A 12,102-nucleotide genomic window follows, 5' to 3' on the forward strand; every position below is an offset into this window, starting at 1 on the left:
TTTTTAAGGATGACAGTGTACTAAGAGGAAACGGGATCCCGCCTTGCCCCCATTTGGATCGGGGATAGAAGACATGAAACAGGGATGGAGGTTAAAATCAAAACCCATGCAAGGATGAAATTCGGGATAAAAGACAGAATTTTGAGACGGAGTAAGGGTGGAAACCTTGTCCCCCACCCCCACTCTGGTCCACTGTCATCCCTACATAGAAGTGGGGCTGCAAATGGATCATATATATATATATATGATTTGAACACAAAACAATTATTTATAGATTTGGATTATTCTTATAATAAGATCAGAATGTAGATTTGAATCGGATTGAGAATGTTCAGTCGTATTTCTTTCAGATTCAGATCAGTATTGTAAGTCGGATCCAATTCAGATCTAGATTGAAATTTAAATCATTTTCATTATTTATATGCAAGGAGCTTAATTTTTAATTTATGGGTTACCGGATGCAGTATTATTGTATATATTTTGGATCTAGAACCAATCCTACCATATCAAATATGATTTAGATCCTGATTTGAATTCAAAACTGCATTGTACATTTGGGATTTGAATGTGGATATAACAATATCCGACCTGTATCTGATCTGTTTGCAGTCCTACCTAGAAATGGTAAGGAAAGTGGGTCTGATCCAGTTGAACCTTCCACCGGGCGCAACAAATTTTTGGGGATACAGATCAACCAAGAAACCCGGCCTTTTCCATATTTTGGTGAGACTTTGGATCTACATGATTGGATCAAGGTTCGTTTTCCTAATTTACATCCCGATCATATAAAGATCTTCTGTAAGAACCTTTTTTCCAACTCCATTTTGATGGGGGTTTGTGATGTAAACCGCACCAGAGACCTAACCCGTTTTTACCCTAGTTATGAGATTTCTTTAAAAATACTTGCATTTGTTTTTCTTGGGGATTAATGCATAAAACTACTACTCTGACAGTTTTACAATAACCCGTAAAACCAGGTCTTGATCTGCTTCACCTGTCCAACTCCAGGTCCGAGCTGAGGTTTGGAGCCTCAACTATGTCCAGCCTTTGAACAGGCAGATTTGTCCAGGTTGCAACCTACTAATAGGGCTAGGAAATCAGAAGAGCAGCTCATGGTTCGGCTTGGCACTGCAAGTTATACAAGCCGAGTACGAACAGGGGAAGTTCTGCCCAGCTGGGTTCGGTTTGTATGAGTTCGTTTTATATATTATATATTTTATACATAATTTTTATATAATATTATATATTATACATATTATATAGGTCTTATACATGTAAAAACTCTTACAAATATTTAAAAAAAAAATGAGCCAGATCAGCTCGCAACAAACTCATGAGCTAAGTCCGAGAAGGGGTGCACCCTTAACGAGCTGAGTCCGAACAGGCCGAGCTTGAATCGTTCAGCTCATTCACCAGTCCTACCTACTAATGTGTCATTTGGACCGTCCAGGAAACAGGCCAAGCCGTTGCCAGCCCCTATCCGTCTATTTTGCCTTTTGCTCAGCCAGCTCAGATCAGGTCAGGCCTGGTTCTGACCACTAAGCGAGTCTGGTCGAGCAGAATCAGGCCCTGGTCTTTGGTTTACAAAGTTTTTTTTTTCATAATAGATTGCTGATAAATTAACGTTTGATACAAACTATGTTGAATACATCTATATGGTCAGATTGAGTCAATGAAAGCCTGAATCTATATATGATTTTCTGCTCAATAATTTTGTGCCTTTAATAATACTATATATATATATATATATTTGATACTACTGAAGGTAAGAAACTAATTAGTTAGAAATCATAGGTGTAAGTTGTATAGACTCAATCTAAAAGTCTTCAACATGGTTTGTTTGCTAACTCAAATTTTTGTTACATTGTGAGCCATTGATTTTTGGGCGCCTTTAAAAGACTAATTACTTGTCATAGTGATTCAAAACAAGATTCCTACTAAACAAACCATGTAGATCACATCCCTAACATTTGATCTACAAAAATTTGAATTTTTTTATCAAGAAGTGATTTCTACTCATTAGTTCCTTACCTTCATTAGTCTCTCTCTCTCTCTCTCTCTCTCTCTCTCTCTCTCTCTCTCTCTCTCTCTCTATATATATATATATATATATATATATATATATATATATATATATATATATATATAAATTTTTTTATTCTGCCCCCCACATGATGCCCATGCCTAGATCCTATGTTATAAATATGGCTAATATTTTGAAAATAACATTATTTTTAAATGAAAATATAAATATAGGGTTGGACATCGTGTCAGCCAGCCCAGGTCGATTAGGACCCAACCAATCCAACCTAGTTATAATCGGGCTCAGGTTGGGGTCGGGCTGGGCTCTTTAAGCTCAACCCTAACAGGTGGGGCCTGTTGGGCTTCTGCATTTTGTACATGGGTCCAGCTCTAATCAGGCCCGATTATAATATAATTGGGCCGGGCCTAGGCTGCAAAATGCAGCCCGAGCCCAACCCGTATAGTACCAGGTACCTGACAGCCCGTGGGCTACCGGGTCTGGTGTCAACCCCTATATATCAAGAAAATATCTTGTACACTTTTATATGTATTTTTTCTTTTATATTGATATTTTCTTTAGATTTTCCTAAAACTCCAAAATATTCCTTTTGCCTAGAATTTTTTAAAAATGAGATTAATGACATGGACTTGACCTATAATCCATATTTATTTAAGCACTAGTATATTGGTTAATATTTGAAATTAATGAAGGTATGAAACTATTAAGTAGAAATCATTTTTTTTCAACTTTTGGTAGATCAAACCTTACAAATTAATGTGATGATCTGCATGCATGGTTAGCTTAGAAATCACCTTTCATATAATATTTTTGGACTTTTTGTAAATCAACCCTACAGATGTGAACTATATGGTTTGTTGTAGGAAATAGAATTTAAATCATGCGATTATAACATGTAAATAGATTTTTCAAATACATAAAAATTTACCGGCCCACAATATATTAAAACTTGATGACTCAAAAAATGGTGTTCTTATTCCTAGCAAACAAATCATGTTGAATATATTTATGTAATCAAATTTCACTCGATGTAGCTTACATCTATATATGATTTCCATTTCAATAATTTCTTCATTATAGTACCAAATGTTACACCTACTATATGGTCTCGGTAATATGAACTGCATCACAAATCTCATATATATGGCTTACATTTGTTGGTGGGACTTATTCTTCACTTGAAAAACTGAAAAGAGTCGCAAAAGCATTTTGATCAAGAAAATCAACCTGACTCGATCGGTGATGCTCAAGAAAATCGACCAAATTTGTTTAATCACTTGCAAGAAAGTGTCTTCAACTTCTTTCTTAATTTAGGCTATGTTTGGGAGCCTTGTGTTGGGATGGAGACAAGGTTTCCATGTGTTGCAAAAACAATTCCACAAGATGTTTGAGAGCTCATCTTAGATTTCAAGTGATTTTTACATTTTCATTAACTGATATTGGCTCCCAAACAACTTTCATGTCATGACATTTCCATGAATTGATTTTGAAAATTTAAGTTTTGTATGTTTGTCTACTAACAAAAATAACAATTTGTCTACCAACCACGTAGTTGGTAGGAGCTGTCAGTGCACGTCTCCCTGTGGTGGGAAGTTGCAGGTTCAAAACCTCAGTGGTACCTTGCATAATAACTGGTGGGGTCTGCCTAACCCTAGCTTGCCTTTCAAAAAAAATAATAATAACAAATTTTCCAATTTCATTTAAGTTCATCCCTAGGAGAGGGGTATACTGTAGTTTTACACCGTCATTGGGTTTTGCTTGTCTGGTAGGAGCTGACAGTGCACGTCACCTTGTGCTTGGGCGTTGCATGTTCAAAACCAAATGGTATGGTTGTATAAGTGGTAGGGGTCTGCCTAACCGCAGCTTGCCTTTCAAAAAAGACAAAAAGAAGTGAATGTATGTTCACATGCATAAGTCCAGTGCAGTCACCACCGAGGTTGTATACCATGTGGTAAGCGGCATCCTGTGATAAGCTGAAGTCACATGATCGAATCCCTCTGCCGCATGGGGCGGCTGTTGTTCTGGTAGGGGTCCGCCTAACCCCAGCTGGACTTTTTTAAAAAAAAAAGTCCAACGCAGTTGATTATCGTGTTGTCAAACGAGTTTGGAGGTGGTTTTTCCATTTCACATGAGAAAATAAAAGTTAGTGTTGTCAACGAGTTGATTATCGGACTCAAGATATACCCAAACCCAATTAACTATTAGGTTCAGATTTGTTGGGTCAAAAGAACAAATCTCAAACCTCTACTTGGGTCCATCTGAGTTGGGTTCAATATCTGATAAAAATATGACCCAAACCCAGCCTACATATTATTAGGATCGAGATTAGATCAACCGGAATAATAATCGAGATCATTTTTATGCTCACACTCAGGTATCGGAGGTCGAGTCTGGTATTTCATACAAACCCGGTTATAAATTAATAGTTAAACATCTCTCGTGCAACAAACAAATTTTTTATTTTCTATTTTTGTTTTTAAAGAAACAATGAACAAATTTTTTAAATCAATTTGTATTCAGTATTCAGCGACAGGCTTAGGTTACTTTTGTCCTCATCTGCAACTGGACTGCCTGTGTTACTTTTACCCTCTTAAATTACTTATTTCCCTTCATTATAGTTGCGAAAAATGAGAAACTACAAATGTAACATTTAATAATTGGAAAAAAGAAAAACACTTAATAAAGTGTCATTTTAAAGAGTTAATTAGAGTAAGGTGATATAAAAAGTAACTCAGGCAGTCATCCTTAAGGAGAAAATTTAGTATTTTGAAAGATTTATATATGCACACATTTGATAGTATGTTCACTGCTGATTTACAACCTCAAATACCACATGGAGATTACCTGTTTCGTAAAAGAAACTGTCATAAAAAAACAAAATAATATATAGCTATCACAGTTTTTAAATATTTAATACAAATGCCTACCTTTCCAAAGAGAAATAGTAACCTGCTAAAGGGCATGGTGCCAAATGAAACATGTTATTGGATTTTCAGTATTTTTTTTTTCAAAATTTCAACTGGATAGACGTGTTCAGCATGATTGGTTTACTATAAATCAATACTTGAATCATAAATCTTGGATGGAAAAAATGGTACTTGGAACTTCTTATATAAGCAATTTATTAAAAAGGTAGTGGTTTATCATACATATTTGAAGATAGAGGCCCCTAAACACAAATTCAACATATGTTAGTCCTCTGCATGTAAATTTTCAAAGGCTTTATATTTTTCATGGTTGAGTGAAGAAGCGAGGCACCTATATATATGTGTGTGTGTGTGTACTTTTATGTATATATATAAATAAATAAATAATATATACATGGGTAACTCAGAATATGTAAACTGGTATGAACCAAGATTTTTATAGGTATTTTTTTTCTAAATTTTCACTGTACAGATGCAATTTAGATGTTTGGTTTTGTAGAAATAGATTCTTAGATCATTCAATTATGATGTATAAGAATGATCTTTTAAGGCTTAAGAATCAACAGTTTAAAATTTTTGTAAATATTCAAGCATACGAAATCAGTACAGTTCTTGATTTGATTCTGATGATCCAATAGTCGATTCCAAGCAAATGGACCACACTGAATGCATCTGCAGGGTTAGATTTATAAAAAAAACAGGGTTAGATTTATAAAAAAAAACTATGAAAATCTCAGTTCATATTGGTTTACATATTCCAGTTTTCCATATATATATATATATATATATATATATATATATATATATATATATATATATATATATATTCAGCTCTGCCCTACCTGCTTAGGCACGCGGGCCTAATGGGTGGGCTGGGGTTTTCCTAATAGGCTGGCCCAGTCAGCCCCTTCATTAGCAGGCTCCTAGATATAAATGTCCTTATACATCACCCATTCGTGGGCTATGTTTTATTCTTGAAGAAAAGTGGATTCGTTCTGTCATTTTGCATAGCTTTTCTTCATTTCACACTCCAATTGTTGTGATAGATGCTTTGTTGGCTTCATATCAGTGCCTCCGAAGAGAACTTGACCAAGATAACACTCCAGTAAGACCATAAGTATCATATATGTGAATCACTTTCATGCCGTGTGGACCCTAAGCCAAAAGGTAAGGTATACCATTTTAAAATAATAATGAGAGGTAAAGATAATAAAGTAACTCAGAGAGCGATGCTTGAAGAGACTTCACTATATCTAGCTTCCTTTTGGGAAGAGTTTTTCTCTAATTACCCTTGATGTGTACCAGTGGAAAAAAAAGGGTAAACAATTTAATAGATTTTCATAAGTGAACACATTATGTGCAGCGACCTGCCTGACATCCACCCATCTTGGCAGTTTTAGAAATTTGATTTTCAAAAGTCAACATATTATATGCAGCTATCTGCCTGACATCCACCCATCTTGGCATTTTTAGAAATTTGATTTTCAAAAGTGAACATATTTGACATTGGTAGTCATCAGCCGCGGAGCTACATGATAAGCATGCAGAGCCACTGCATAAACAATGACCTCTTTCCAAAATACAACATGAGGCAACAAATTAGTTGCCACATGCACAATGTTAAGTCTACCAGTTGGGGGATGTTTGGATGCACCCACTTATCTAGAAAAGTGAGATAAGCTGAGATATTTTCATTCTCATTTGTAATGCAAATTTCCAACTTATTCCACATTTCAATATAAATGAGTGCGTCCAAACAGCACATTGAAAAAAAAAATTATGGGATATTTTTGGCCAATCCGCGTGGAACTGTCAGAATGAAAACTAGTGATTTGATTATAGAATGCAACATGTGTCCCAACGAGATCATTTTATCTGTCATCCTTCACCTATCAAAGGCTTCATTTAGGGGTGCACACGAGCCGGGCTCAAGCCTAGCTTGGGCTCAAAAAGCTCAGCTCTTTAAAAAAAGTGTATGTTCAAGCTCGGCTTGAGTTGAGTTGATTTTTTTTTTACATTTTTAACTGGTGTCGAAGGAGGGATTTAAACTCCACTCCTCGCACACAAATGCCTGATGCCCTAACGACTTGTGTAAAGTCAACTTTTGAGTTTTTTTTTTATGCAACAAAAATTATACATATGGTAAAACTTGTCATTATACAACTGCACTAACCAAGCTTAATCGAGTTTCAAAGCTTGGCTTGTTTATGTTTAATGAGCCTGAACTTTTCTTCAAGCTCAGGTCATCTACTTAATTACCCGAACGAGTTCGAGCCAAGCCGAGCTTGAGCTAGCTTAGCTAGTTGTGCACTCCAAGCTCTACTTGGTGTTAAGAGAAGTCAAACCCATATCAAAGTTAGGTTCTAATCATCCCCAAAGTCATCCATATCATCATGCCCCTTACTGATGTCTCAATGATGCAAGTTTTTGGTAAACTCAACTCAAGGGGGGTGGGGTGCAGTCGGGTGGGACCCTGGCCATTAGACAGGTGATGAAGGTTTGATTCTCATTGGTATCTCCTCCCTGCACAAGCTGACACCCAGCATATGTCATAATCTCAGAGTTTTATGCTGCTGGCATGATGACCACATATATGGCAGGCTGAACCAGTGCAATATAGATCTTCATAGTGAAGATCAACACTTAGAATCATCAGAATCCAACCTGCTTGTAGATTTTTTTGGTAATTCAAAAAATGGATGGAGAAAAAGCAAAAATATTGTAATTTAAATGCACATGTTTTTGTTTTTGTTTTTGTTTTTACACGTTTTTTTTTTTTTTGAAAAGATTATTCAAGAGTTGATTTCTATTAAATCAACCATGTTGAATTCATCTACAGGTCAGATCGGATCAAACCAACTTGCATCATGAGATTATGAGGGAATACGACATTAGGGGATGAGTGGAACCCGGTTTGTCCATTTCAAACAAGAATTTATGAAATCTAATTAATATGATGTCCAGTCCGATTAAGGCCTGACTCGGCAAACCATGGTCCATGTTCAATAACTAGTGGATGTGGTGAAGTCAATGAATCTTAGAAGGCCTTGACCAAAGACTCAGCGACAATTAATGTATCTTGGTTTCCATTAAAACGGACAAAAAAAAAAAGAGATGCAACTTATATGATTGATCCGCGTAAGAGTTGGTGGATTTAGTTAAGTCAAAACCCTTTATTTGCGAGCTACAAGGCGTCGGCAACTGCAGGTAGGGTAGGCTAAAACTAGCACGGCCAGGTCTCTCTGATCTCAGATTTCTTCGCATAAGAAAATGAGGGGAAAAAAAATGGAGAGAGGATCACGTCAGTTGTACCCTTGACGGTAACACTGTTAGTGGCATCTTTGATGTCGTTTATCTAAAAAATGAACGGCTCATTGTGAGTCGTTAATTTTAAACCATTTTGATACCGTTCATTCAAAGCACCAACGTCATCAGGAAGAAATTGGGCCCCATCAAAGTGATGGGCATCTCATTCGTACTAGTTTGGATGCCGTTCATCTTGAGATCAACGGCATCCAAACGAGCTGGCTCTGACCTGATCCCATCTGAAAAGAATCCCTATTAACACCCTTGACAGGTTCACCGAGCCTAACAGTAAACTCCATCTTCTTTTTTCTTTTAAGGCAAGCTGATTATTCAATAGTATCACTGGGGTTTTGAACCTACAACGTCCCATCACAGGAAGACTTGCACTGACAGCTCCTACCAACCACGCGGTTTCTTATCTTACTGAAACAAGTTATCGGTGACAAGGGATGCTCTTGTCGTTAAGCCAAGTCAAAGCTCTTCTTGTGACCATATGACAAAAAGATATTGCCAAAGTGCTGCAGATTGGGCAAAGGACAAAGGAATGCCATTCCTCATCAGATATTACAGTTCAAAGGACATTATTGGTGAGGTCGGTTAAACATTAGCCCATCAGGTGATCGACCCGATCACCTGATCCTTTTTCTGCTTTTCATAAAATTGGTTGAAGCATAGTCAGTGGAAGCTTTTACGATCTTCATGGTTGGGCCATTTTTTATTTATTTATTTACATGAAGAAACTGCCCTCGTGAACAGAGACCTAGCCAATGCTTGGCTTTGCTTATTTCATGCTTTTGAAACTTTATGAGAAACTGATGTAAACCCCAAAACCGGATTTGTAGGAAAAAGCTTCCCAAATTCATAATTAACTGTGAGAAGCAGCAACAAATTAAAGAAAATGACACGAAAATAGTTAGAAATTAAGAATTAAATATGAAATGAATGAAATTGAAGAAAATAGCACGAAAATGTTTGAAAATGAAAGAAATAACAGTAAATTAAAATCAATTTCAATATTCCGTCTAAACTGACAAATCTCTAAATCTATCATCTATTTATAGAAGAGAAATTCGAATCTTAATAGGTCTAGCTTTTCTATTTGATAAACATTAAATACGATAAGTTCTTTAAAGTTGATAATTAAGCTTCCTAAATAAATATGGATCTAATATTTTCATACAAAATAAATAATTCAAACCGTAAAATGAATCTAACTGGATCCGGTGACCCAGTTATGTGTCACCCTCGCTCTTGCATCAGGTGCTCTCGCTTTCAAAAAAATGACAAAAAATGTGTTTTTAATATAAAAAAATGGAACTTTTAATATTATAAATATTTAACCTATATTTTTACTTTTTTCCTTTTATGTTATTTTCTATTCAATATCTTTTGTTGTTTATTACTTGCTTCCCTTTATTGTTCTTGCACGCTTCATGGTTCACCCAGACAATCACTTTTCATTCATGCTTCACGCATCACTAAACCATTGGTTGGGAAGATTTACCCAATCGCCTCATGCATACCAAATGTGACAAGTTATGACTGTAACCAGTTTTATCTAACATGATTGATCGTATTAGGGATGTCAATGGGTCGGATGTTATTTGACATACAACCTGATCCAACTCTAGTTAATTAGTTGGATTCGGTAAGGAAAACTGATTGTTTGGGAGCTGGAATTGGGCAGGAGATGAGAGGGGTGATGAAAGTGGAGAAGAAAATAGGAGATGAAGCTGCAGTTGATCCTTGTAAGCATGTAGTTTAAAAGTAACTGATTCTCCAGACCATTCTCTTCTACCAAAACAGGGCTCCCAAGCACATACGAGGGTAGGGGTATTTATTAAATTCTCATTAAACACTATCTTGATGGGCTGTGGAGCCTGATTCAGTGTTTTTGCCCTTGCAGGAAGGGGGGTTCTTCCTTATGCGGGTTTCGAGAGGATCGCTCCTGGCGGGGAGTCATGGGGGGCAACGCCTCTCAAAAAAATTTTTTTTTGGAGGCTTATGTTTGAGACCCGTTTTTTTATGGATCAAACCTGATTTGTTTAAGTTTAAGGTTGTCACCTTTGCCTTGTATAAATACTTTGTTTTCTTTTTTCCTTGTAATCGTCGAAGAAGAGCTCTTGGGCGACTGTAGTTTTTTAATTTCTCTTGTATTTGAAGAGAGTTTTTTCCACGTAAATCTATGTATTTTTATTGTGTTTAGTTTGATCATTTTTGCTTATTGTTGCCTTTGGTTGTTTCTTTACGTATCTTTCCTCTCAATTCCTGCTCCCAAATAGCCGATTGATAATTGAATTTAGATTTCGAATATGTGATTTTGACAGAGAAATGAATCCGATTGAGTGTTTTTAATTAAATTCAATATTATCCTTTCCCCATCCTAATCAGACTATGATTACTTGGATATGATGTTGCCACATTCTAAACCGTCTACATCATTGTGGTTGTTGTTAATCTCACCCAGCGTTTGTAACCACAAACTCCACCGTGGGTCTTACTTGTACTGAGCTACAGTAAAGAGACGTGGGGTTTGTGGTTGTAAAATTGCATGAGATTGCTAATCTCAGTCAGCGTTTGACAGGGTTCGCTCCCATGAGAAAAGTTGATCCTATCAAACTCTAGGCGATACTAGCAATCTCACCCAGCGTTTGCAACCTCAAACCCCACCGCTCCGTGAGATTGTTAATCTCACCCAGCGTTTGACAGGATCCGTAGAAAATGCAATGACCCAACGGAGACAGATTCTTTGATGGTAAAATAAGTTATAAATAAAAACGAGTTATATAGAGATATCTGAAAACGATTTTTTGTACGGATGTGCCCGAGGTAATCTCCTCACGCGGAGGGATTTTCTTGGGAATATTGGATCTTCATGGAGGGTTTTATGGTAGAAGCATACGACATTGTTACGGGCTGCAGAGGACAAAAAGTTCACACATGCATCAAGACTGCTTTTATTTTTATTTACTATTTATAAAATAATAAATATTAAAAATGATTTTCTTTACATTTATAGAGAAAAACTACAAGTGTATCCAAGATCCGAGTGTAGATTCGGAACGGAATCGAAATACCCTTTAAATTCTATGGCTGGATTTGATATTTCATTTTCTCGACCAAAGATAACCCGAACTCGATGCTCGATATTTGGACAGGTTTGGATGCAGCTTTGTTGAGACAGATACCCGATCCACAGTGAGCTTTACATGCTAACTAATGTAGATGGACCAAGTTTGTCATCATCTATAAGGTTGAATAATAGAACCAGGCTCCTTAAATCCGATATACTAACAAAGGGGTCTATGATAGAATCGAATGTGAGTTGCCCTCCAACCAATGTTGTAAGAACGCGTCTCGGACCAAATCGATTCAAGGAATCAGGCGATTCTGTTTCAGGGCTGAATCGTTTTGAATTGGCCAACTTTTAACCACAGAAAGACGTGTCAAAAAATATTAAAAAATATAAAAAACTATTTTGACCGTTTTTTTTATTTATTTGAAAAAAAACGGATTTTCAGTGATCTCATCTTCAGCATTAAATTTGACTAAGCCTGCATTAAATTTGAATAAGCCTGCATTAAATTTGACTAGGCCATGCATGTCTAACATTTAAGTGATCTCATCTTCAGCATTGAACATGGATTTTCAGTGGGGCGCACCCAAAACCCATGTACCCAAACAAGGGATTGAAATCCCCAGACTTTTAGGGCCGTCAAAGGTCCCCAAAGTTAGCGATTTCCATGTTTGGACCCAGACCAGCCCCGATGGACCCCGCAACTTAGAATCCGAGAAATTTAGATCCATCATCATTTTTTTTCTCACTGG

The sequence above is a fragment of the Nuphar pumila genome, chromosome 15 (genome assembly GCF_984573655.1).
Source record: "Nuphar pumila chromosome 15, dmNupPumi1.hap1.1, whole genome shotgun sequence".
NCBI lineage: Eukaryota > Viridiplantae > Streptophyta > Magnoliopsida > Nymphaeales > Nymphaeaceae > Nuphar > Nuphar pumila.